The sequence below is a fragment of the Mustela erminea genome, chromosome 4 (genome assembly GCF_009829155.1).
Source record: "Mustela erminea isolate mMusErm1 chromosome 4, mMusErm1.Pri, whole genome shotgun sequence".
Classification (NCBI taxonomy): domain Eukaryota; kingdom Metazoa; phylum Chordata; class Mammalia; order Carnivora; family Mustelidae; genus Mustela; species Mustela erminea.
Genome location: NC_045617.1, coordinates 16,860,963 through 16,885,503, shown reverse-complemented (window position 1 = coordinate 16,885,503; position 24,541 = coordinate 16,860,963). Strand labels below are relative to the sequence as shown.

General features: G+C 42.9%; 1 protein-coding gene across 3 annotated transcripts in view; it reads left to right on the top strand.

The window, feature by feature from the left end:
* The first annotated feature begins 6,247 nt into the window (after positions 1-6,247).
* The window catches only part of DSE (dermatan sulfate epimerase), an 85,773-nt gene continuing 67,479 nt past the window's right edge, over positions 6,248-24,541 (top strand). Inside the window, exon 1 of one of the 3 annotated variants that reach the window (XM_032338765.1) lies at positions 6,248-6,663. The gene's annotated coding sequence lies outside the window, so the exon portion shown is untranslated. The remainder of the gene's footprint in view (positions 6,664-24,541) is intronic. The other 2 variants (XM_032338766.1, XM_032338767.1) reach the window with 2 other exon arrangements.

The following is a 24,541-nucleotide window of genomic DNA, read 5'->3' as shown; positions in this document are numbered from 1 at the left end:
GTTGGGTTTTTTATTTTGCTGTTTTAGGTTTGTTGTTGTTTTTGCCTTTTTAGCATTTTTAAAAACACCAGTGTTTTCCATTTGGCCATGAAGAGCAAAAATGGCCACTCCCAAATGGAATTATTTATAAAAATCATAAGAACTAGAATGCAGAAGAAGCTATCTGTATTCTTTGGAGTTAGTTTAGAAAAATGTATGGACAAATGTAATTGGGTTACATACTTAGGTTTAATACCAGCAAACTGGCAATTATTCCTGTCATCCAAAAGATCATCTGAAAGATTTTATCAAAATGCAAAACAGCCAAGATTTTCTTTGCTTAGTACAGTTGATGTCGTTGGCAGAAGAAAAAGTCCTGAGTAGCCTAGCTGTTAAATGTTTCATTGGAACTTAGTATTTTTAATACTTGGGCAGCAGAAATTTGAAGTGAAACATTCACTACTGAAACAACGTCACTATTTCAGCTAATACTAAAACCAAGTATTACTTCCTCAAACTGCATATCCAACAGTAGTCCTTAGAAATAAATATATTAGTGAACTGGTAAATGAAAAGCAATCTTCATAATATTTTTTGTAAATGAAAGTAAATGTAAAGCAATCTTCGCAATATTGTATGTAATTATTAAATCATTATCGATTATATGGTAAATTAATGTATTATCAAAATCTAATGCTTCATTTGGTTCAAGTGCCCATTTAGTAACACTTCTACAAAATGGTGGTTCCCAAACTTTCTATATATCGGGATCACAGGGCTTTAAACACCCCAGTCAGTATGCTTTGATTGGCACAGGCCACCAGAAGCCACCAGAAACTCTAAAAGCTCCCTAGATTGTTCTAATGCTATGGAACATTGGTTCTGACTTTGGCTGCACACTGGAACCATCTGGTATATTTAACAACATATGGGATGCCAAGGCTTCATTCTAGAAAGAATTAAATCAGAATTTCTGAGAGTGAGCCTAAGCATTGCTGTGTTTTTAGGTACTCCCTCCCCCCAGGTGATGCTAATATGGCATTAGAATTACTACTACAGAATATTGCCAAAGCCACTCCTTATCCTCCTCAATACATTTGCATAAAGTGCCATAAGGCTTAGCTTCCAAACTAATGCAAACCTGGCCTAGTCTCAAATACTTATAGCCGCACTGTGAGTGAGTAGGGTGCATGAAGACAGAAGTTGGGTTATTTCTTGGAATAACACACTGACATAGCACATGGACATTGGGCAACCAGATTCCTGGGCCATGAACCTGTCTTAAGAATCTTCTTAAAGCAATTCTTCCTTAATTGCACTTTTCTGGAAGAAGCCAGAATTTGGTGAAAAGAGCCAGAATTTGGTACGGAAGCACCTGTTATAAGGAATCACTAAATTAAATCATGCCTCAGTGAACATCCATTCTAAACTCCTCAGTGATGTTGACAGTTCTTTACAGTACTCAAAAGCCACATTTAAGAAAAATATTATTATTAATATTAAATATGCTTAAACTACTTTCGGTTCTTTTCATGACTCAAAAGAACAAACAAGGGGCGCCTGGGTGGCTCAGTGGGTTAAAGCCTCTGCCTTCAGCTCCGGTCATGGTTCCAGGGTCCTGGGATCAAGCCCCGCATCGGGCTCTCTGCTCCTCGGAGAGCCTGCTTCCTCCTCTCTCTCTCTGCCTGCCTCTCTGCCTACTTGTGATCTGTCTGTTAAATAAATAAATAAAAATCTTTAAACAAAACAAAACAAAACAAACAACATCAGTCATTCATGTTGCAAATATCAATAATCATTTGTTTAATTTCAGAGAATAGTGCTGTCCCTTGGCAGGTGTATGGGACACCTTGGGTGTTTTATTTTATTTTATTTTTTGTTTTTGTTTCATTTTCTGAAGAGAGGAGGACAGGGGAAAGGGGCAGAGGAAGAAGGAGAGAGAATCTTAAGCAGGTTCCATGCCCAGTGTGGAGCCTGACACAGTTCAATGTCATGACCCTCATGACCTGAGCTCATGACTTGAGCCAAATCAAGAGTCGGATGCTTAACACACTGAGTCACCCAGGTGCACCCACCTCAGGTAGTTTTAAAATAAATCAGTAAGTGATACAAAAATGATCTATTCAAAAGTCAATTGAGAATGGAGAATAACTTTGACCTGAGGACACTCAAACTGAAAGTGGGGATTTTAGGTATGAAGTTAGTATAGACCAAGTGATTTAGTACAAAGAACCTGGATTTGATATCAGAAAATGTAATCCTATGTGCTCTGAGCCAATTATATCTTGGGAAACTCACTTTAACTCTCTGAGCCTGATTCCAGTCAAATGAGCCTAGTAATGCTAGTTATATCAGTAACCTGGCATACATGATCTGTTAGGAGATTTTAAGGCCAGGAAATATGTACCATACCTGAATAAGAATTATATATAAAATAAATATATATATTTATATATATATAAATTATATATATAATTGTGACTGAGGATGGAGAGGGTACAATTCAATTATGATTAATAATACCGGTAAATGTTTTCTTTTGTTTTAATGATGAAAACTAACTTCAGAAAGCTTGAGTCATCTGAAGATGAAGCAGTAGCAACAGAACAGTCTGGGCAGTGGAGAGGAGCTGGTCGGCACTGGGCAAGTCAGGGAGACTGTGAGTATGGGTCGGGGGGGTTGGAGAAGCCTGGGGTAGATGTCTGAGCAGGGCTGAATGCTCAGAAATGGAAGGGAAACTGACGACTATTACTGAGTAAGTGCAACTCAAGGGCTGTTGGGCTGGAGCAAACCAAAATGATCATACCTCTTCAGTGACTCAAAGATGAAACTTTTAAGGTGTAGGGTAAAGCAGTTTTACAAATAGACTATTTGGCTTAGGGAGAGAAAGAAAAAAAAAAGCATTTCAAGGATGAAGGAAGTTGTATGGTCATGGACCAGCTGGCTGGTTAGTAAAACCTAAAGGGCAAATTTGAGTTTATTGAATTAAACAAGAGAACTGAAATTATGTGCTTTTAACAGCCCTATAAAATTGGGGTCCATTAGGCTAGAGCCAAGAATAAACCGTAAGGACAACTATATATATATATATATATATATATAGAGAGAGAGAGAGAGAGAGAGAGAGAGAGTGTTAGTTTTCTTTGTATATACATATATTTTTTTGTTTTGTTCAGACCAAAAGAGCATAGAAGGGATGCTCCTACTTGAGATAAATAGACAACAAAGAGAACTCATTCCTTTCTTCTTCCTTATCATGAAAAAATAACCATTCAACTGAAAGAGTAAAATGAGCTCTGTGAGAACTAATTACAAACTTAGGTGAAGAATTTGCACGAAGATAACCTACCTCCCTAAAGCTTAACTTCTCTTGTCTACAAAAATTATATCTCAGCAAGGAGAGTTTGCAAATAAGGACTTTCATCTCGAATCAGCACAGAGAGAGATGAACACTAAAAGACCAGAGATGGACAGGTAGAGTTCCAATTTTCAAAAAAGCAGCGCTTAGATTCCTGAAATTAAGACAAAGGGCTTTTTACATATCTTGAGAAAAATCAATAAACCTATTCTTACAGTAATATTTAGGCATTTAGAAAAGTCAGAAACCCAGAAGTTAACAGGAATTCACTAAGTAGTCATTTCCTTTTTTTGACAATGTTGCTATGCCAGTAGAGCAAGGACATCTCATAGATAACACATTTGTCTGTATCTGGGAGGAAGACGTTGCTTTTTCCTAATCCCTTGGCCTGGGTATGGGTGGGTAACTTTTTCTAATTTCTACAAAGATGCCAAGCACATATGCACTTTAGCTGCTGCTCTGGAACAAGAAAAGAAGATATGACTAAGTAACACGTGAGTCCTTCATTGATGAGAATATTCATCAACAGCGTGCTAATTCGGTATTATTTGGCAGTGGGAAGTGCCTCAGAATGAGAACTTGAATGATGGCATGGCAAACAGACCAAATTTGCAGAAGACATATAATTGGGAGGTAGAATTACTCAATTAATTACATCAGTGATATTCAGCATGTCAACGAGCTAAAAGAAGAGGCGTGACAGACAGCACAATCCAACTTAATAGAATCATGTTAAGGGAGGAACACCAACTAGAATGCGTGTGGGTTGGGAAGGTGTGTTTCCGAGTAGTCACGAAAAAGCCTTGACTACTTCAGAGTTTTAGGAGTAATCCAGGAGTCATTAGGGTAATACTGCTGCTCTAATAGCTCACAGGATTTACTTGAGGGAATACAGTAATTAGAACAAAGCCATTCAACATCCTTTTACTCTGTTATTTAGATGAAACCTTGAGTTTATTATTGGGGTCAGATTTTAAGAGGGACAATGGCAAAGGAAACTGCCTTCTAAGAGGTTTTCAGAAAGGATGCAGAAAAGCTGATGCATTTGGTTCCAGACAAACTGGAGAACTTTTCAGTGCAGTCAAGGTGCCAGACGCTTCCTGGAAGACACCAGGGGTCAAAGTTGCCAATCTTTGAGGCCTTTTGTAGAGGGGGCTTTTGCAAGGGGAAGATGTTATCCAAAAGCAGATTCTAGATCAATTGAAAGCAAAACTGGGGGTGAAGGGAAACAAATGACAATAGGTACTGTCACCTTTGAAGAGTTCTAGATCCTGGTTGCCCATTATGATCACCTGGGAAGAGATTTTAAAGGCTGCTGCTTAGATTCTAGCCCTAGAGATTCTGATTCATTGGTCTGGTGTGGGGCCCTCATTAAAAGTATTTTATCAAAGTCCCTCTGCTGATTTACTGTTCTAGGTTGGAAAATCGCTGACCTAGATGACTACTTGTTGAGAAGTTAAATAAATCAAACCAAATGCTTTTTCTAAGGTGCCTTCCAAATTCGAGAAGATCAATGGAAATGAACACTTCTGGATTACTTTCTTTCTACAGCCAGGCACTTTCACAATTAATCCTCTCTAATTGAATTAATACATGTAAATCTCTTAGCACAGTGTCTGGCATGTAGTAACTCTCAAATATTAGTTATTTTTATTGTACAACCATTCAGCGGAGGTACTGTATCTCTACATTACTGATAAGGAAACCGAGACACTGCAGTTAGTTTTCCAAGGCCTCTAGTAATAAATCACAAATAAGGATTTAAAGCAGATTAAAGCCAGTTCTAAATTAGAGAGCCCTTTCTCCTCTGCTCCACAGGTCACCTTTAAAACTTCAGGAAATTTATGCAGATCAGTGGTTTACCTGAGTGAACATTTAAAAAAATTTAATGAAACCACTTCCTGCTGAACTGTTTGTAAGGAATCTCTCTTCAAATGCATTTTTTTTTTAAAAGGAGAAGCATAAAAGTAGACATCCACATTTTTCCTAATGTGGCCTAATGTGGAAGTTCCTGAGAACCTCTGATGACAAGGGAAATGGATGGAGGTGGCCTTTTAGAACCCAACAAAGCACTTTGAAGCAAACCCAGGAAAAACTGCTATCTGGTAAAACATCTCCGATTCTAATGAATGCGTAAACATCACTTTCGTACCCCTAGCTCTGGCAGGTTTGGTTACAGGCTAACACGGAGAGAGGCAAAAAGTCAGGCCTCAGGTGATGTCCTGGTCATATGGGACACCTTCCCGGAGTCAAGATGGACCAGGCTGCGTTGCGTGCAGTGGCTGCTTTAAGAAAAGGGAGGAAACTTCTCCGAAGAGGTTGTGACTACTAAGGTTGCAAATCCTCCACCTGAAAAACTTGGAGGGATCAGAGGTCTCTCTCCTCACCCTCCTCCCTACACGGGCCTAGGAGGTAAGGTAAAAGAAATTGCTTCTTGAAAGCCGAGAACCTCAAATGCTCTGTCCCAGATCCCTTTACCTTTGATGATTTAAAATCGATTGAGTTTGCAGAGATCAGTGCTTTAGGATTTAGAGATCTCGTCAGTGCAGTTAAGGAGAGAACTACTTCTAAGTAGGTGATTTCCTCCCTTCTCTCTGAGAGTAAAATCGAACGCAGGAAAAAAGGAGGAGTAACGATGGTGGAGAAGGGGAGGGGAGTGGGCAACAGCCCCGGGAGCAAGGTTTCCTCGATTTCCTTCCCAGACTCTGCGGAAGCATCAGCTCCTCCCCCCGGGCCTCCAAAAGTATCGCTCACAGTCGAACCCGAAGCGTGTGGGTCACTTGGAAACTAAAGGGACTCGGAGCCAGAGAGGCCTGGCAAGGCAGGGGTGCGTGGAGGGGAAGGGTGCGCGGGGCCCCAGTGGAGGGGAAGGCCGAACGCAGCGCGGAGCCGGGAGTCCCCCGAGAGGAGGCGGGGAGAAGGCGGGGGCGGGCCGGAGGTCGGGGTCCGGCGTGGATTCGGGGGTCCCCGTTTCCCCCTCCCCATTCTCGCCTCCCCGGGCTCTGGTGACGTTGCGGTTTCCTCCTCCCTCCACCGAGCCTCAGCGCCGGCCGCGTCCCGCCCTCCTCCCGCTTCGCCCACACCCCACACCCCACACCCGCCCGCCCGCCCGCCCAGCTCGCAGTAGCGCCGCCCGAGGCTGCAGCGGCGCATCCCGTGGCGCGGCGCCCACCGGCACCCTAGGCGCGGCGGGCGCGCGGAGGGCTCGGCTCTGGGGGCGCCGCGGGCCCGGGCGCCCTGGGGTGAGGGGGCCGGGAGGGGGCTCCGGAGCCTGGGCCGAAGCTGGGGAGACGACGCCCGAGAGGACGAAGCCGCGGCGAGGAGCGGTAAGCGGAGGGGCGCGCGCGGCGGGCGCCGTTCTGGGCCCCGCGCGGCGCAACTTTCTTCCGGGGTCTCGGGCGGGTCCCCGGGCGCCCGCGGCAGAAGGAGAGCCACGTCCCCTGCCGGGCGCGGAGCGCTGCGGGCGGCTCGCCCGGGCCCGGCGCGGCTGGGCTGCTGGAGGGCGCGCGAGGCGTGGAGCCCGAGCCCTGGGCTTGCCGGGTCAGGGCAGCTCCTGGCCCCTTCCCGCTCCTGCAGCGCCCGGCGCGGAGTCGGCGCACCGTGAGGTCCCGGACACCGCTTTCGGCGCCGAGCTTCCCCGGCCCGCCCGCGGGGCTCCCGCTCCCCTCGGACGGGCCGGCCGGCACAGCCTCGCGCCCTTCTTCCCCCGCGTGCCCCGCTGGTTGGGGAGGGGGTGGTGGTGGTCGTGCGTGCGGACCCCTCGGTGCGCGGGCGGCCCTTCCGTGCGGCTGCGGAAGCGGGGGAAGCCCGCCCCGAGCCTCCCCCGATGCCGGATTCCAGCGCCGCTTGGCTCCGCCGACGCTCGGAGACTGCGGGTAAAGCTCTCTCGCGGCCGCTCCTGGTGGTGGTGGTGGGACGCTTGACTCACAGGCTGGGAAGCTCTGTAAGCAATGCCACATGGGCTGGAGATCGGTCGCGGCTGCAATCTGAGCTAAGTTTGTGACCCGCGAACTTTCTCGTTTTCATCGCTCATTTGAGGCGGCTGCCTCCGCTTAGGCTGGCCGCCCCCGGAGCCTGAAACCAAACCCGCGGCTGAAACGCAGGAGCCTCATTTACCTGGAATTCCTTCGCTCGGGAAACGACACTTGGAGTTTCTAGGGATCTTCGTGTAGTCAAGTTCTTTAACTTTTCTTTCGTTCGACCTGGTTAATGAGACATTAAATTTGAGCAACGACGTCCTCACTTAGACATCTTTTCAAAACAGGCTTTTCAGTATTTTTGACAGAATTTAATCTTTCAGGAATTCCCTTTTCTTCAGCTTTTTAAAATTTTCTCAATAAATGATAACTTCTGAAATGATGTATGTGCCATATTTGGTAGACTCTTCAGACAGTACTACCAAAATGGGATCACAAAAATGTAATGACCTTGGAAGAATTGAGTATGGGATGATCTAAATATTTGTCCTGTGTTAACTTTTTTCTTTTAAGGTCACCCTATGGGCCTAAGTCCTTTTCTGAAGTGTGTAGGTTAGATGTATTTCAGTAAAAGTGAGAAAGGGTGAAATGTAATGCCTCTATCAGCTACTGACCCCGCTGTGTGGGTACAGCAAAAAATGCAAGACCGTGCTCGTAACTGAGGAGATCTGCAGACGTCTGTAAGAAACTGCCCTAGTTCTCCTGGCGTTGTCAAAGTCGGATGGGAGAAAACATAAAGCAGCAACACCTGAGAGTTTGAGCCTGGGAAGTGTCATTTTCCATCATTGGTATATCATGTCAGTGTCAGTTTCAACAATTTTTGGTTAATAAAGACAGTGGCCTGTGAAGTACATTTTTACATTCAGGTTAGTAACTACTTACAGTACAGTCATCTCTGAGGTTAGGGGCCTCATGTGAGAAGACACCGGTAGGAAATCAGCTAGGCTCGCCACAGGAGGTCAGGGCCATTATAGTGACTAACATTTGTGTGAGTATCAACTTTAGTATTTATAAAATTAGTTCACAAATTAGCTAATACATGTTTTCAGTGAGATCTGTGGTCTGGCTAGTCCAGATAATCTTGCACTGCTGCCTGGCGGGGACATGGTGGACATCCATAAAGTTCTTAATTTCGCAGATGTCCTACCTTCCTCAGTGCTTCTTTTTAAAGCTCTTTATTTAACCTCTGAAAAAGTGTTTTATGATTATAGGTGAAAGTGCATTCTGCAATTATATAATAAAGTACTTACACATATTTTCATGTTCTTCGTGATAGATTATTTTGGTATTGATTTGTACTGCCTCAGATTCACACTGTGTTGTGTGAAAGAAATTACATTATTCCCATTCAGTATTATGATTGCAGCAAATGGTTGGAAATGAATAAAGATAAAATATTTAAATTTGGCTTTTAATATATCATATTAATATATTAATATATCAAAATATATAATTTAATATACATATATGTCATGCAGTATATATACATATATATATACTTACTAAAATATAGTAAGTATTTTTATCATTTTTCAGCCCTCCCGCCCCTTCAAAAAAGAGAAATAGTGTTATTGTCCTGGATTGTGTTTGTGACAGGCCTTGGAGTGAGGAGCCCATGATAGAGGGAACTTCAGCATCTTAGTGGATATTGGTATTTCATTTACCGAGAGGGGCTGGACCTTTACTATTTTGAAGGAGTTGGTGAGGGACTTGATAAGGATCGATGGGCAGCAGCCTTTTGGAAGAATGTGTCCAAGCAGAGGACAGGACAGTTCTTGTTACTGATGCCTGAGGGGTTCTTCATCTTGGAATTACACTATCTTCCTCTAACTGACAGTCGCCCCATTAGCCAGAGATGTTTGGATGAGACAGTGAAATTCTCTAAACGTAGAATCAGTGCCCAACATGGGAGTTAGGCAAGTGTATAAGCCCATACTACCAAAAAGAGAAAATGTTTTCCCATCAATTCATTGGGCGAGTTAGTGGCAGAATAGGAACTAGATATTAAAATCCCAGATTCCTGAGGCACTGATCCGTGCGTCCATCTGGTGACAGTAATAATTAAGGATGGATGAATTTCAAAGTGTTGCCAACGTTAATGCCCGATTCTAATAGGGAATTCCCTTTTAAAAATTAAACTCTGGGGGCGTCTGGGTGGCTCAGTCCGTTAAGCTGCTGCCTTTGGCTCAGGTCATGATTCCAGGTTCCTGGGATGGAGCCCGGAATTGGGCTCCCTGCTCAGCGGGGAGCCTGCTTTTCCCTATCCTGCTTCCCCTGTTTGTGTTCTCTGTCAAATAAAATCTTTAAAAAAATTAAACTTTGCATTAAGGGGATAATTTTTTTTTAAAAGATTTTATTTATTTATTTGACAGACAGAGATCACAAGTAGGCCGAGAGGCAGGCAGAGAGAGAGAGGGAAGCAGGCTCCCTGCTGAGCAGGGAGCCGGATGCGGGACTCCATCCCAGCACCCTGAGATCACGACCTGAGCCAAAGGCAGCCGCTTAACCGACTGAGCCACCCAGGTGCCCCAAGGGGATAATATTTTTAATTGAAATAGTTGTTCTTTAAAGAAAATCTTTCTGGGGCACCTGGGTGGCTCAGTCATTGGGCATCTGCCTTTGGCTTGGGTCTTGATCCTGGGGTCCTGGAATCGAGCCCTGAGTGGGACTCCCTGCTAGGTGAGAAGCCTGCTTTTCCCTCTCCCACTCCCCCTGCCTGTGTTCCCTCTCTTGCTATGTCTCTCTCTGTCAAATAAATAAATAAAACCTTAAAACATAAAAAAAAAAAAATAAAGTCTTTTTGTTAGTGAATAAACTTAGTCTCATGTTCTGATCTGTCTACACTTAGTGTTTCACAACTTCTAGTCACACACAGAAAAGTGGTTTGGTTAGCTGCTGGTGGAGAAGTGTCACAGAAAAGATTCAAACTAGTAGAAAGTGTTATGAGTGGGGTAAAGAAGTGCCATTAGGTTTAATAAACTCTTGCTCACAAATTCATATGTTTAGACAATTGAAGGAAAGGAAAAGTCCCTGATAGATCACATGGCTACATGAATACTTGCATTTTATTTTATTTATTTTTAAAAAGATTTTATTTATTTACTTGACAGACAGAGATCACAAGTAGGCAGAGAGGCAGGCAGAGAGAGAGGAGGAAGCAGGCTCCCTGCTGAGCAGAGAGCCAGATGTGGGGCTCGATCCCAGGACCCTGGGATCATGACCTGAGCCGAAAGCAGAGGCTTTAACCCACTGAGCCACCCAGGCGCCCCGAATACTTGCATTTTAAAACTGCCTAGTACTGTGAAGTTTTTTTTCATATCTAGTATTTTCATATTTTAGCCTATGGAACTGAAGAGTGATACAGAGCAGGTGTCTTAGCCTCATTTTAGGGGTGTGGAAGTGCAAATACTGTGGAGGTAAGAGACTTGTCTGTCATTTTACAAATAATTAGTGGCCTACCTTAAGTATGAGGTGAACCTATATTGCACTTTTAATTCTACTTTCTCCTTCCTGACTTCAAGTTCATGTGATTAAGACTCTTATATTTCATCTTCCTACAGATGTTGTGTATTATCCCTTTTTCTACTCACTACTGACCAGGGACTGTCAGCTCCATCCAATGCTTATGTGCTTCCCAGACTGCTGTAAACTGGCTGTTTACAGACCCTCTTCCCACAGCTCTGTCTTCTTCCACTCTAGGCCTTGTAAGGATTCCATTGTGGGGCCTCTTCTCATTCCCAAATTCCTTCAGAGTCCTAGGCTCATGGCTCAGTTCTCATTAGCTGCCTTAAGGTCTTGGGGTGCTTTACCAGTTGTGTGGCTTGCTTCTGCCTCTCCAGGCAAGCTCCAGCCTGTTGAGGGTGTGGAATCCAGATCCTCTTTCAGACGCCCAGAAGAGTATAAACCTGCAGGAGGCAGAGTGAGCCTTCGCAGAGCCTGTTGGAGATTACAAAGAAGAAAAGGGAATGATTTTCATTTGGCAAGAGAAGAAAAGACTGTTGAGGCCATCTGTTTATTTCTTGAATGGGGTAGTTTGTTCAGTCCTTAATTCAGGAGAACACTATGAATTTTTAATGTGTATGGAGATTACCACTGGATTTCCTTCTAGTTGTTTCAACTCCTTTGGGATATTCCATAAGCATGAACTTGGTAAGTGTTGTCATCAAATGTTAGTAAACAATTCCTGAAAGAACTGAATTTGCCTCTTCAGTAATATCTAGAAGCTATAAACATACTGATAATAAGTGTGGTTTGTTTTGACATTTTATATTTGGGAATGGTTATGGTTGTTAGATAAGTATGGTCCTGTTTTTAAAAATATAACAGAAGACATATATGCTATTAACTCTCCATGGCTTGTACGTGACATACGCATCATTGGACATCTGCTTTGTCCTAGACAGGGTCAGAGAGAGTTTGTGACTGAGCGTATATTTCTGCATGCCAAAAATTTTTTTTGGTATTCTTTATGGAATTAATATTGCCTCTCTTCTCCCCAGTTAATATGAAAAAAAAAAAAAAAAGGATAATCATAGTAAACTTCTGTGTGTGTGTTTAAATTAGCATACATTGCTCTTTTAGTAGAAATCAGATAGGTCCACAATCAGTTAAAGAGCTGTCATTGAAATCTTTCCGATTGAAATATTCATGGCATACACAGATGCCTTAGAGTTGTAAATTTGTATTGTTGATTAAATCAAGGCTTCTGCATTTTTCTCGCGTGTAACAAACTTAGCTACTAAGCCATACGCTCCTGATGCGTGCAGATGTTATACCACACTAAAGCTGAATCAGCATTTCATAACTCTTAAGAGGAATTTGTAAAGGAAATGGGCTTACCAAACTTGTGGGTCTATAATATTTTTATTGATGAAGTACACAGGCCATATACTGGCTTTACTGTTGGAGTCTCATGGCTAGTGCAGGAAAAATGGGGTTATTTGTTCGCAATTCATGAAGTGGGAGGTAACAAGCTTAGGCTGGTTATGTACGTTTCAGTGTACAATGTAGGAAGTACCTACACATGTAGTAGCACATGTCGTGACGCTAGCAGGAATTACTGATTTCCAGATGTCACAGACGACAGAGGGACGCTTCCGTTTAGAAGACTGCCTTAGAGCGAAGCAGGGAAAGGGTTATTGCATTGCTAAAGTTAGTGTGCGTCCAGAAAGTTGCGTCAGTGACAAGAAACTCAAGAATTGCATGATAAAAATCACCAAGTAGTTTAAAAGTGTTCCCATGCCAAGGTGCACTCAACAGCCTGACAGGCCCGGTAGAGGAGCAGGGAAGGTGGCCTGCCCCCGACAGCCCTGCTTACCCTCTCTACAGCGCTGCCTGTCATTCTTCTTGAAGCAGCCCGGTTTTAGTTGAGCCTGCTGAGGTTAGACTGGCAATCATGGATCTCTAAATTCCACAGATTCTGGTGAAGAACTCTTCTTGGGGCCTTGGCCGTTTACTGATAGCATTCTAGGAAGCACAAATGGGGCCAGACTTTCCAACCTTGTGGGAATCAGGCTTGGGCCAGCTGCATTTTGGAATCACCTGCAGTGTTTACGCTTCTCCCCTGGGGGGACTGGGCCTGGCAGGAAGGAAAAAGTAGCCTGAAAGGGAATGTTGAGCAGCTGTTTTCCATCGTCCCTGAAGAAAAAGTAGAGGAAATCGACTTACAGCAAGCATCAAGAAGGATTTATGCTAAATACAGGGAAGTTTTTTTTGAATGTTTTAACCTTTAGAATGGCTTTCTGAAGGAGGCCTTGGAGTTCTTCTGTGTTTAGAAAGGTTTAAGTGAGGCTGTCCTGGAGGGATGTTAGCATCTGACTTCTCAGGTTCTGATTTTATGACGTCGGCTCATCTGGATATGAAAATCTTAGGAATTAAAAAGGATTTAATTATATGACTATAGAAGAAATGGTCAGTTTTAGTGTTACCTTTATGGTTTCTTTTTACCATTTTTGTTATCAGAACAAAATATTTGCTCACAGGCTAAATACTGATTATGTGTGAAAATCCATTAACCTTTCATTCAGGTACGCATAATACCTGAAAATTCCTCTTCTCTATACTTAATATTTTCTCCCCCAAGGTTGCTTTTCTCCACATTTCTTTTTTATTCTAGAAAACCTTAAAAAAAAGTTTTGGCACCAGACTATAGTATTCCATTTGGGCTTTTCAGTAATATCTTTTATGTTTTTCTGCTCCCTCTTTTATAGCATAACTAGACCGGCAGTAGTGGCCACAGGAACATATGGGGCATTCATCAGTCATGTGGTCAAAATACAGAGGTTGCCTATGTCAGAGAGAGTCTGGAAACTTGTCTCATTTACCAAACTCCTTATAGCAGTATTTATGGTTAAAAATTAATAATGGTATTTTTGAAAATGGAAAGTGAACTTTGTTTCATTTTGTTTAAGAAAACAGAATCCCCAAGAGAACCAAGGGTTTCAGGCCGGTGGTTCTGTTTTTTTACTCAATATTAAAAATTAGGCCGTACTTGAGGTGTAATTCTCTTAAAAGCAGGTTCATTTCGATACAACACAAAGTGTTGGGAAAACCGCTCTCAGCCAGTGTATGAGGTTCAAGTAGTGTGATAGCAGTGCACAAGTAGTAGAACCTAGCAAAGTCAGGGTCTTAGGCTATTGGTGTTAGGTGTTTCAACTTAGTTTTACAGTACATGGTTTTAAAACAGTTTTGAAATGTTTTCATAATTACTTTTCTCAAAGGAAATCTTGATTCTTGGAGGCACTGAAAAACCTGCAGACTTATCTTAGGTAAGAGTGTCTTTTGCTGGCCCCTTTGGTGGCAAGCTTAATTTCTTCTTTACCTCCTTTATCTTCACCTTAAATCTTCCATGAGTTAGAAGCTATATCAGTTCTACTCAGAAGCCAGTAGAAGTAGAGAGCAAAGTAAGAATCTGTTAGGGTACCTGGCCAGCTAGCTGGAAGAACTAGTGACTCTTGATCTCAGAGTCTTGAGTATGAGCCCCACAGTGGGTATAGAGATTACTTAACTAAATGAACATTAAAAAAAATTTTTTTTTTAAATTTATTTATTTGACAGACAGAGATCACAAGTAGGCAGAGAGAGAGAGAGGAGGAAGCAGGTTCCCCGCCAAGCAGAGAGCCCAAGCAGAGAGCCCGATGTGGGGCTCGATCCCAGGACCCTGAGATCATGACCTGAGCCGAAGGCAGAGGCTTTAACCCACTGAGCCACCCAGGTGCCCCTAAAAATTTTTTTTATAAAGATTTTATTTATTTATTTGACAGAGACCACAAGTAGGCAGAGAGGCAGGCCGGGTGGGGAGAGCAGACTCCCTGCTGAGTAGAGGGCCCAATTGTGGGACTTGATCCCAGGACCCTTAGATCATGACCTGAGCTGAAGGGAAGGCTTAACTCACTGAGCCACCATTTAATTTAAAATTAAAAATTTTTAAATTTTTTAAATTTTTAAAAAATTTTAAATTTTTAAAATTTTTAAAAAATTTTAAGCTCCGCCATTTCTTCTAAGGAAGCAAACATTGTTCAGATTGGATCCATCACAAGTTAACCATGTACTATGCTATGGTTCTAAGGTTCTCACCATTAACATTTTTAGACTTACTGGGACTTGCATAGAATTATTCCATATTAAATTCAAATAAAAAAAACAGTGCTATGAGTATCTGCTGCAAGAATTTGGGAACTTTACAAATTCAATTTCATTTCTAGTTGTTGAATTTCATCTTGCAAGTTTCAGGTTAAGTTGGACCACATTCAATATCAGTTCTTGGGGAAGAAATGTGTGTTGTATTTATATTACTAAATTGCCATAAAATGATAAATCCTATGCCTAAAGTGGGTGAATTGAGCTAGCAGTGTTCGGGCGGTTTCATAACAGATCCTTCTTTGTGTGCTTACACCTTTTTTTCTTGTTGGTGAAGCCACTGAAGTTTGGTTCAGTGATTGCAAGTTTTAGAAAAGATAAATCTGTGTTACTTGGGAATGAATGCTTTGGTATATAACTTTTTCCAATGCACTTTTGAACCTGGAGAGTTAGATGAAAGAACATTATACTTCAGTGATAGAAATACTGAAAGGATTTAGTCATTCAGCAAGTATTTGCCAGGTACTTCTGTGTTTGAAGGGACGTCTGTGTGGAGGTGAAGAGGGAAAGCATACAAAATAAATATGACATGGTTTCCAGCCTTGGGGAACTATAAAATCTGCTGGGAGAAGGATAACCGAGTATGAAACTTCATGAGAACAAGGAAGTGAGGACCAGATCCGAATGCATGCAGTAGAATTGCCGGAAGGAGGAGATCCGTAGTAGGATTCCCCAGGCACAGAACACCCAGCTGGGAGGGGTGAATGAACTGGGCCTCAAAGGACTTTATGCCAGAAAGGGGAAGGAAAAAAAGGCATGGCAAGCAGGGCAGCTGAGCCAAGGCACAGGAAGCAGAAAGGGAGTGGCTGCTAGGTTGAGGAGAACTTGGGAAAACTGTGGGAATCCACTTCTCTCCTGTAGCATTCTCTCTCCTTTCTTCCCTTCATTCTGGATCTGTTCCTTCACTGTTTTCCCCGAGTATTTCTGGAAGGTCTGATTGCATGTAATCAGCTGTGCATGCCACCATAGGAAACAGACCAAGACCCCTGCCTCGCAGACCCCTTCTAGCCCAGTGGGTAAGATTCACCTCCAATCCAGAGAGGACTGAAACCGTAAATATGAGAGAGGAAGATAACATACACCTCTAAGTAACTCGGTATGCATGTAACTAGTACTAAATGCATACATTACCAAATGCACGTAAGGCTATAAACGTTTTTATGGACCCGTTTTTGGGCCCAGGTCAGGCACCACCTCCCAGTCCATCTTTCTCCACCCCAGCTAGTTGGTCATTCTCATGCAAACATCCTTCGTTTTATTTTAGTGGTTTGGGTGAAAATTTCATTGCTTTTGCCATCTTATAAGATGGTGTAAGCACTGGCTGGCATTGTTCCTGAATTCTCAAGGTCTATCGAACGGTCATATATGAGGCCACAGGGAAGACCGCTTACAGATGAGTTGCAGGGAAGGCGTCGTAAAGAATGTTGCATTCTTTGAGAAAGACAAGAGGTTGGGTGTGAAGCATCATGGAGGGCAAACCCCAGGAAAGAGAGTAACAATGGGAATAAAAATGTGAGTTGTGCTCAAGGAAGAGCAGGTAAGGGCAAAGGTCGAACTTTGTGTAGGGAGGAAATGAGTGATAAAGTGGCGGCAAGTGTTAGATTGTGGAAGCTCTTGGGGGAGAAATTTACTTATTGTGAGAAATAGAGGCTTTCTCAGCTCTTCACTGTCTGTGACCTTGGATAACTTAGAAAACCCACCTATGCCTCAGTTTCTTCATCTGTAGAAAGGGGATGATATTAATATCTACATTATGGGCCTGGTGAAGATTAAATGAGTTAATCCACTTGAAGTCCTTAAAACAGTTCCTGGCACTTGTAAGCGCTATGTATATATATTGTTTATAGCAATAAGAATTATGATCTTTGCTTCAGAAATGAGAAAATTTAGAGCTAGGACTGTATTTGCTAGAGCCGTTGTAGCAAAGTGCCTCTAACTGTGTGGCTTAAACAATTCTAGAAGTTAGACGTCCATAATTCTAGAGGCTAGAAGTCCAGGATCAAGGCTTGGATGGGGTTGGTTCCTTCTAAGGCCACGAAGGAGAGTCTATTCCATGCCTCTCTGCTGGCTTCCAGCAGTGTCTGCCAATCTTTGGCATTCCTAGGCTTGGCAATACTTCACCTTGATCTCTACCTTCATCATCCCATGGCATTCTCCCCGTGTGTCTCTCTGTCTCCGAATGTTCTCTTTTTAGAAACATACCATATTGGATTAGGGACCCATCCTACTGCAATATGAGTTTTTCTTTATTAATTATATCTGCAACAACCCTGCTTCTAAGTAAGGTCACATTCTGAGATGTGGGTGATTTGGACTTCTACATGATGAACTTTTACGAGACACAGTTCAACCTGTAGCAGACTCCAAGTCAGATCTTTTGAGTCTACCGCACTGTGACCATGGTGTGCCAGAAGGATTATGGACAAGTGGAGGAATCTGTAGGTCTGTATGAGAAACGGTTAATGAGCTCTCCTTGGTTCTTCTCTCTCCTGTTTGCCTGGACCCGCACCATTCCCTGAATGGCTGCAGTGATGGACACGTCACAGAGAGCCCTGGGATATCGGCGTATCCCGGTCTCCTGGAGGGATCTTTTGCATTTCTTTCTTCTTTCCAGAATAGCAGTCTTTTGCTTCTTTCCATTTGGGGATTGGAGATAAAGGTATTCAGAGAAGTTTAGGGATATTTTTACTTGCAGTAGATAATTTCAGTCTTCTCTATAAATTTGGATGATAGATCACTGTCCATAGTATAGGTGATAAAGGAAGAATTGAATACTTTGGGGAAGAGGTAAAAATCCAAAGTATCAACAGTAACGGTTTTACTGAAGAGTCGATGGAAGGTGAGTAAGCGGGTCAATATGCTGAGGTCAGATAGAAGCTGAGGCCTCTCAGGTTTATTGTTGGAATCGAGGTCGCATGGGCAAGTATGGTTGAGGTTTCTAAGTCACTGAGGACATTAGAAATATCCCCAAGCAATAGAAATTGCCTGTGATGGTTAAAAAGAGTACATCCACAAGTGGGGATTTCAAGTGGCAAATGTACCAGGACAGTTACTGAGAGAACCAAGGGGTGGGCCCCAGGAATCAAAAAGGCTCGCTTTACCTCCCTTGTGGGTTGGGAAGAATGAGGTTTGGCCTCCCAGAGAGCACAGCAGAGCATAGGGTGTCACTGAAAGAATCAAAGTTTCTTTATAAAATCTTTAATTTGGAAGGAGCCTAAGTGACACCTGGTTCCCTGCCTCATTTAACTCAGGTAGTTGTCTTACCTCCACATTCATTTAGGACGATACATGAAAAGAAAGTTTAGAAAATAAGCTTAGCACAAAAGGAGTTTTCTCCAGCATCCAGCTCCACGAAGAGAATGCCATCAGGTTTGACCAAAAGAAATAGCTAGGTGGAATCTGCTTGTGAGCAGAGGTTGGGTGAGATGGGTAGGTGGAGATGGGAAGTGTGTGCCTAGATTAGGAGATGGGGAGAACAGGCTAACATTCCCAGAGTGGGATGCTACAGACAGTGCAACACAGAGACAGTTGATTCACCAAGACATCCAGTGAAGCATGCATGACCTTGGACATACAGACACAAACAGTAAATATCTGGCCATGTGTCAGGCTCTGACTTGGGGTATTTTTGTCAGGACACTTTTTTTTTTTTTTGGCCTGCAGATCTGTGGCCAGGAGTTACTCTTTTGTTCTGCACGGTGATCATAGTTTCCAGCAGTCTAGTAAAGCTTTTCCTTAGATTGTTTCCTGGCTAGTAACACTTTATAGATCTATAGAAACTCACCATAATAAGATATTTAGCACAAAATAATAGGAGTAGAATAGGTATATGAAAAATAATTCATTAGAGAGCATCCAGATTCTTTTGCATTCCTGGCTAAAAGAAATGTTATCAGTCCAGGAACTCTTTTTTTTAAAATTTACAAATAGCACTAATAAAGCCCTTATACCAAACCATTAAATAATAATCTTTGGGAATACAGTTAAAAATGAGGACATGAATCACTCTAAATTTCGAAACAGAACAACTTCAATAAATGTCTTAGCACCATACAACCAGCCATCCAGCAGAAGGAGAGGCCTGGTTGGTCTGGGCAGGAGTAGTGGGAAAAGTGGCGGAATGTCTAATCCAGTGTGAAATGGGCTGAAAGCTTTGTGGTGGCCTTTAGAGAAAAATCTAGAGAAAAACCCATGAAAACCACCTATGGACCATGGGAAACAGAATGGGATACTCAGGATGTGGAGTGTGGTCTGAGGTGAGCCAGGCACGTAACAAGGATGTGGCAAGGCTTGGGGGCACAGCAAGCCCCCCGCAGCCTGGGGCAGATACGGTGAGAGCTTGGTGCCTAAGGGAGGGTTGGGAAGGCAGCGGGTACGGTGGCAGCTGTCAGTAAAGTGTCACCCTGATAGGATCAAACACTGTAGTCCGTTTTACCCCCAAATGGTTTGTCTTGGCACACAGAGATTTTTATTGCTTCTTTTTATGTAATTATAGTAATATATTATATAATTATGTATATAGTTATCTCTGAGTTTTTAAAGGTTAACATCTTGACACATTACTGAATCCATTCAGTAAATTAACTCTGCATGTTTATTAAGTGTTGGGCGCTCTTCTAGATGTTGGGGAAAGAGCAGAAAGCAAAGTGCCCTCATGGAGCTTGCTTTCTAGAAGAGGCAGCCAGGCAGATAAAAGAAATAATAAATTATGTAGTAGATTAGAAGGTTATAAGTATTATGAAGAAAAGTAAAATCTGGAAGGGAGTTAGGGAATGGTGATGATTGATTTAAATAACATGGTCACAGCCAGCCTTGCTGGGGAAGTCACGTTGGAACAAAACCTTAAAGGAAGCAAGAGAGCAAGCCACGTAGGTGTCTGGGGGTTCGCATTCTCCACGGGCCCTGAGGAGGGGTGCGGAGGAGGGAGCGCGCCCCGTGAATACAAGGAGAGCAGGGAGGCCACATGGCTAGAATGGGGAGAGAGAGAGTTGGAGGTCAAGAGAGCAGAGAGGCAACACAGGCAGGCCATGCAGTACCTTAAGAGTAATTGTAAGCACTTTGGTTCTTGCTCTGAATGATGGGAAGCTACTGAAGGATATTTTATTTTATTTTACCTTAGTTATTTATTTTTAAAGATTTTATTTATTTGACAGAGAGAGAGAGAGAGAGAGCAGGCAAGCATAAGCAGGGGGAGTGGGAGAGGGAGAGGTGAGACTCAATCCCAGGACCTGAGCCATCCAGGCACCCGGCTGAAGGATTTTAAACAGAACAGTGACGTAACCTGAATTGTAATTGAACAAGGATGGCTCCGGCTCCTGTGTTGAGAACAGCCATTGGGAGGTAAGGGTGAAGGCCGGCAGACTAGTTTGGAACCTTTTGCAGTAATTCCGGCAAGACATGGCATGGCTTAGGCGTTATGGCAGTGGTGAAAGCGTCTGGATTCTGGATGTATTTTGAGGGTGGAGTCAACAGAATTGGCTGATGGTTTAGACATGGAGACAGAGTGGGTAAGGGAAGGAGGGGGAGTTTGGGCCTCAATTGCTGGCAGGGTTGATTGCCAGTAACTGAGATGGGCAAGCCCTGAGAAGACAGTGCCTGTGTCTTTTTGGTTAATCACATGTATGTATCATTGTTTTACAAACCAAAGCTGTGGTATTCTGAGTTTTGATTATGATTCATAAGAGGATGTTTGGAAAGTACTCAGGGATTTTGGTGCCGAAGAACTATGATCTGTGAGACAAAAATGAGAATTGAAAAAAGTGCATATAAAAATGTTTGAGAATGTTAAAGGCAGCAAAAAAGTTAAATGTTGTCATTGGTGAGTATTTGAAGACTAGAAAAATGGAAGAATGCTTGAATATAAATAAGGAATGAAAAAGAGCTTCATTATAGAGAGAAAAGCATCACTTTCCAAAATACACTCCCTATACATACTCATGAATGTATATATACACTCATCCAATACATGAAATTTTTATTTTGATTGAATAAGCTGGAATTGTAGGTTTAATGCCAGCAAATTACTTTCCCATGGAACTCTTTTAAGCCTTTTGCCTAACATCTGTGTGTTTCATTTTTTTGGATAATACCTACAACCTTGAGACCATCTCTAAGTCTTGTACTATATATTTTGCTCTGTCCTTTGCTTCAACAGCAGGATCCTTGGACAGAATCATTCTTCTGGGGATAAATCCTAGAAAAACAGCAGAAGTTGAGCACCATAAAAAGATTTGGTGACTAGTATCCCAGTACTTTCTAATGGGGCCAATTGTATGACAAGACTCGCACTTCTAATAAGAATTTAGATGACTGGACTAAAAAGACTGGGGAGGGGGTTCCCCAAGACCACTGCCAGACCCAGTGATCCACTAGAAGCCACTCACAAAAAGGTGTTTTAATCATGAATAAATATGGTTTGACACAGCCAAGGATACAGATTAAAATCAGCAAAGGGGGGTGCCTGCATGGCTCAGTGGGGTAAGCCTCTGCCTTTGGCTTAGGTCATGATCTCAGGGTCCTGGGATGGAGTTCCATATCGGGCTCTCTGCTCAGCAGGGAACCTGCTTCCCTCTCTCTCTGCCTGCCTCTCTGCCTACTTGTGATCTCTCTCTGTCAAATAAATAAATAATCTTAAAAAAAAAAAAATCAGCAAAGGGAAAAGCTACATGGGGCAGAGTTCAGGAGAAACCAGGCACGGGCTTCTTTGTGGAGTGGCACTCTTGATCACAGTAGGCGACAGTATTGCCAAGTGTCAGGTGAGCTAACCCCAGCCTTGGTGTCCAGGCGTGGACACCCTTTTACTGGGCTCCATTCATGTAGACATGCAGCACCCACATGACTGACTTCAGCTATTCCGAGTCTAGCCCCTCAGAGCAAAGATAGTCATTTGTCATCAGTCACACTGTTAGTATGAACCATCTGGTCATGCTGGTACTACCCAGCCTGAGGCCGCAGGTACACAAACAAACTTGAATCTGGTAGAATAGAACAGGCTCTTTTTAGAAATTTTGCAGGGTTTGAGTGGTGAGCCTACCATTTCCTGCATAGGGTGGTTAGCATGGTAGGGCCTTGAGGATGGTATTAGTGTTTCCTAGAGTCGTTATCAGAGGCTAACCCTATAGGACCAGATCCTGGAGGAGAATGATATCAGGATGTACCCCAAATATATATAGATTTAGCTAAATTCATAAATGAGTGACACTGAGTAGATTACAAATGAGAGGTTAAGTGTTTAACAGTACGTAGCCTGAGAATCTGTAATTGATGTCATGGCTCGTTCCATGGAGGTTTGCAGATACTGGGCTAGAGGAGCAGGGGACCTGACCTACGAGGACATGTGGTGTTGACTGAAATCAGGAAAGAGGTGGAAAGGAAGAAAGGGAGCCTTTAAGCTGACCCTGCCACAGAGGAATTGGTTCGTTCTAGTCTGGAGGCGGAGAAGTCCTATGATCTGCGCTCTGCAGGCTGGAGGCCAGGAAAGGTGTCGGTGTAACACCAGTCCAAAGGCAGAAGAAGACTGATGGCCCAGCTCTGGCCAGTGGGCTGACAGGCAGAGAGTGTGGAGAGAGTGAGTGCCCATGAATAAGAATGAATTCCCCCTCTTTTGTTCTGTTCAGACCCTTAGTGGGCTGAATAAGGCTCACCCACATCAAAGAGAACAGTCCCCTTTACTCTTATTTAGTCTGCTGATTCAAATGCTAACCTCTTATGGAAACCACTTCCTGGAGACACACCTAGAAGTAAAGTTTAGCAGATATCTGGGTGCCCATAGCCCGTCAAGTTGACATATAAAATTAGCTATCACACCTGGTAAGAAAGAAAAAGAGAGTTAGTTATAGAATTACAGGTAGTTTTATCTACAAATTCTAGGAGTTACATTACTAGCTGAAAGTTAATGTGTATTGCCTTTTAGGGGAAGTAGAAAAAGTACTTCAGTCGAACATCAGATTTTTTGAAGTTACATTTAGGTTCAAAGTGTTTTTTTTTTTCATCTTTTAAATTTTGTCAAGACTGGTGTTTCTGTATGTAGGATGATTTTCTTTTTTTTTCTTTTAAAGATTTTATTTATTTGACGGAGACACAGCGAGAGAGGGAACACAAGCAGGGGGAGTGGGAGTGGGAGAAGCAGGCTTCCCGCTGAGCAGGGAGCCTGAAAGGGGCCTCGATCCCAGGGCCCTGGAATCATGACTCCAGCTGAAGGCAGACGCCCAACCACCAAGCCACCCAGGTGCCCCCGTAGGATGTTTTTCTGACTATAAACACATGTGTGTCATTATGGTATATCAGAAAACTTTATCTCTTTATATAAATATTGGTTGATGAAGAAATAGTATTAGATTGAAGACTTCTTTTCTTTTTCAGATGTGTTGAGTTACTTGGAATACGTAGCCTGAAAGTTATAAATGTGCTGTTGAGAAGGAAGAAGGAGAAAACTCTTGGCTGCAGATACTTTATATTTGTGAAAATTATTTGATATTTTTAGGCTCCCGATGACTCTGCAAGGTCCTGAACACACGATGCATTGTACCTATTTTAAAAATAACATTCTGGGGTGCCTGGGTGGCTTAGTGGGTTAAGCCGCTGCCCTCAGCTCAGGTCATGATCTCAGGGTCCTGGGATTGAGTCCCGCATCGGGCTCTCTGCTCAGCGGGGAGCCTGCTTCCTCCTCTCTCTGCCTGCCTCTCTGCCTGCTTGTGGTCTCTCTCTGTCAAATCAATCAATCAATCAATCAGTCTTTAAAAAAAAAAATAACATTCTGCGTGTGATGGTTTAGTGAGTGCTTCCGCCTGGTGTGATGGCACACTTCCTCTCCATTGGACTGACCTTGGTTTCGCTGAGAAGAGGGTGACTGCTAGTACTTACTGAGCACCTGCTAAGTCCTAGACACCCTTTTAGTGTTTCAGGTGTATCAGCAAATTGAAGAGCACAGAAACCCTATCAGGAAGGTATTATTTTATCCAGTCTACTTAGGGGAAAACAGGCACCTAGCTAAGGCTGTGGTGGCACCGGGATTCAGACCTTGGAAGTCTGGCTCCAGCCTGTGGCCACAGCCACTCATCATGTTCTGAGGTGAACAGTGATGACTAGCATTTTTGGGGAAGTCTTAACCAGAAGGTGTTACGTGCTGTGTAAGTGTTATCTCATTTAATCTCCCAGCCGTTATATGAGATGAATACTATTTTCATCTTCATTGGAAATGAGGGACTGGGTTTCGATAGTTGTCTTGTCTAAAGTCACAGAGAGGTAACAAAAGCCACTCTGATCCCCCTGTGAGCTCTCTCAGCCACGTCACTGGTCTGCCCTTGTCGATCTATGGCAGGAAGAAAAATTGTGCTTTAGTTTTCATGATTATTTATGGTTTTGTTTAACTGTTGTTTGAAATTATATGAAGTTATATTTAGCCACCAGCTTCATTCTCTTTATCTTCTTTTCTATGCTTTCTATTTTTAGCCAGTAATAACAGAAAAGTGTTTTCATGGTTAAGGCTATTGCTGAGAAAGCCATAGCTGGATTTGTAGAACCTTCCAGAGAATTTGTGGTTACTTACTGTTTAGAAGAATTGTGAGGGAAAAAAAATTGTTAATTTTCT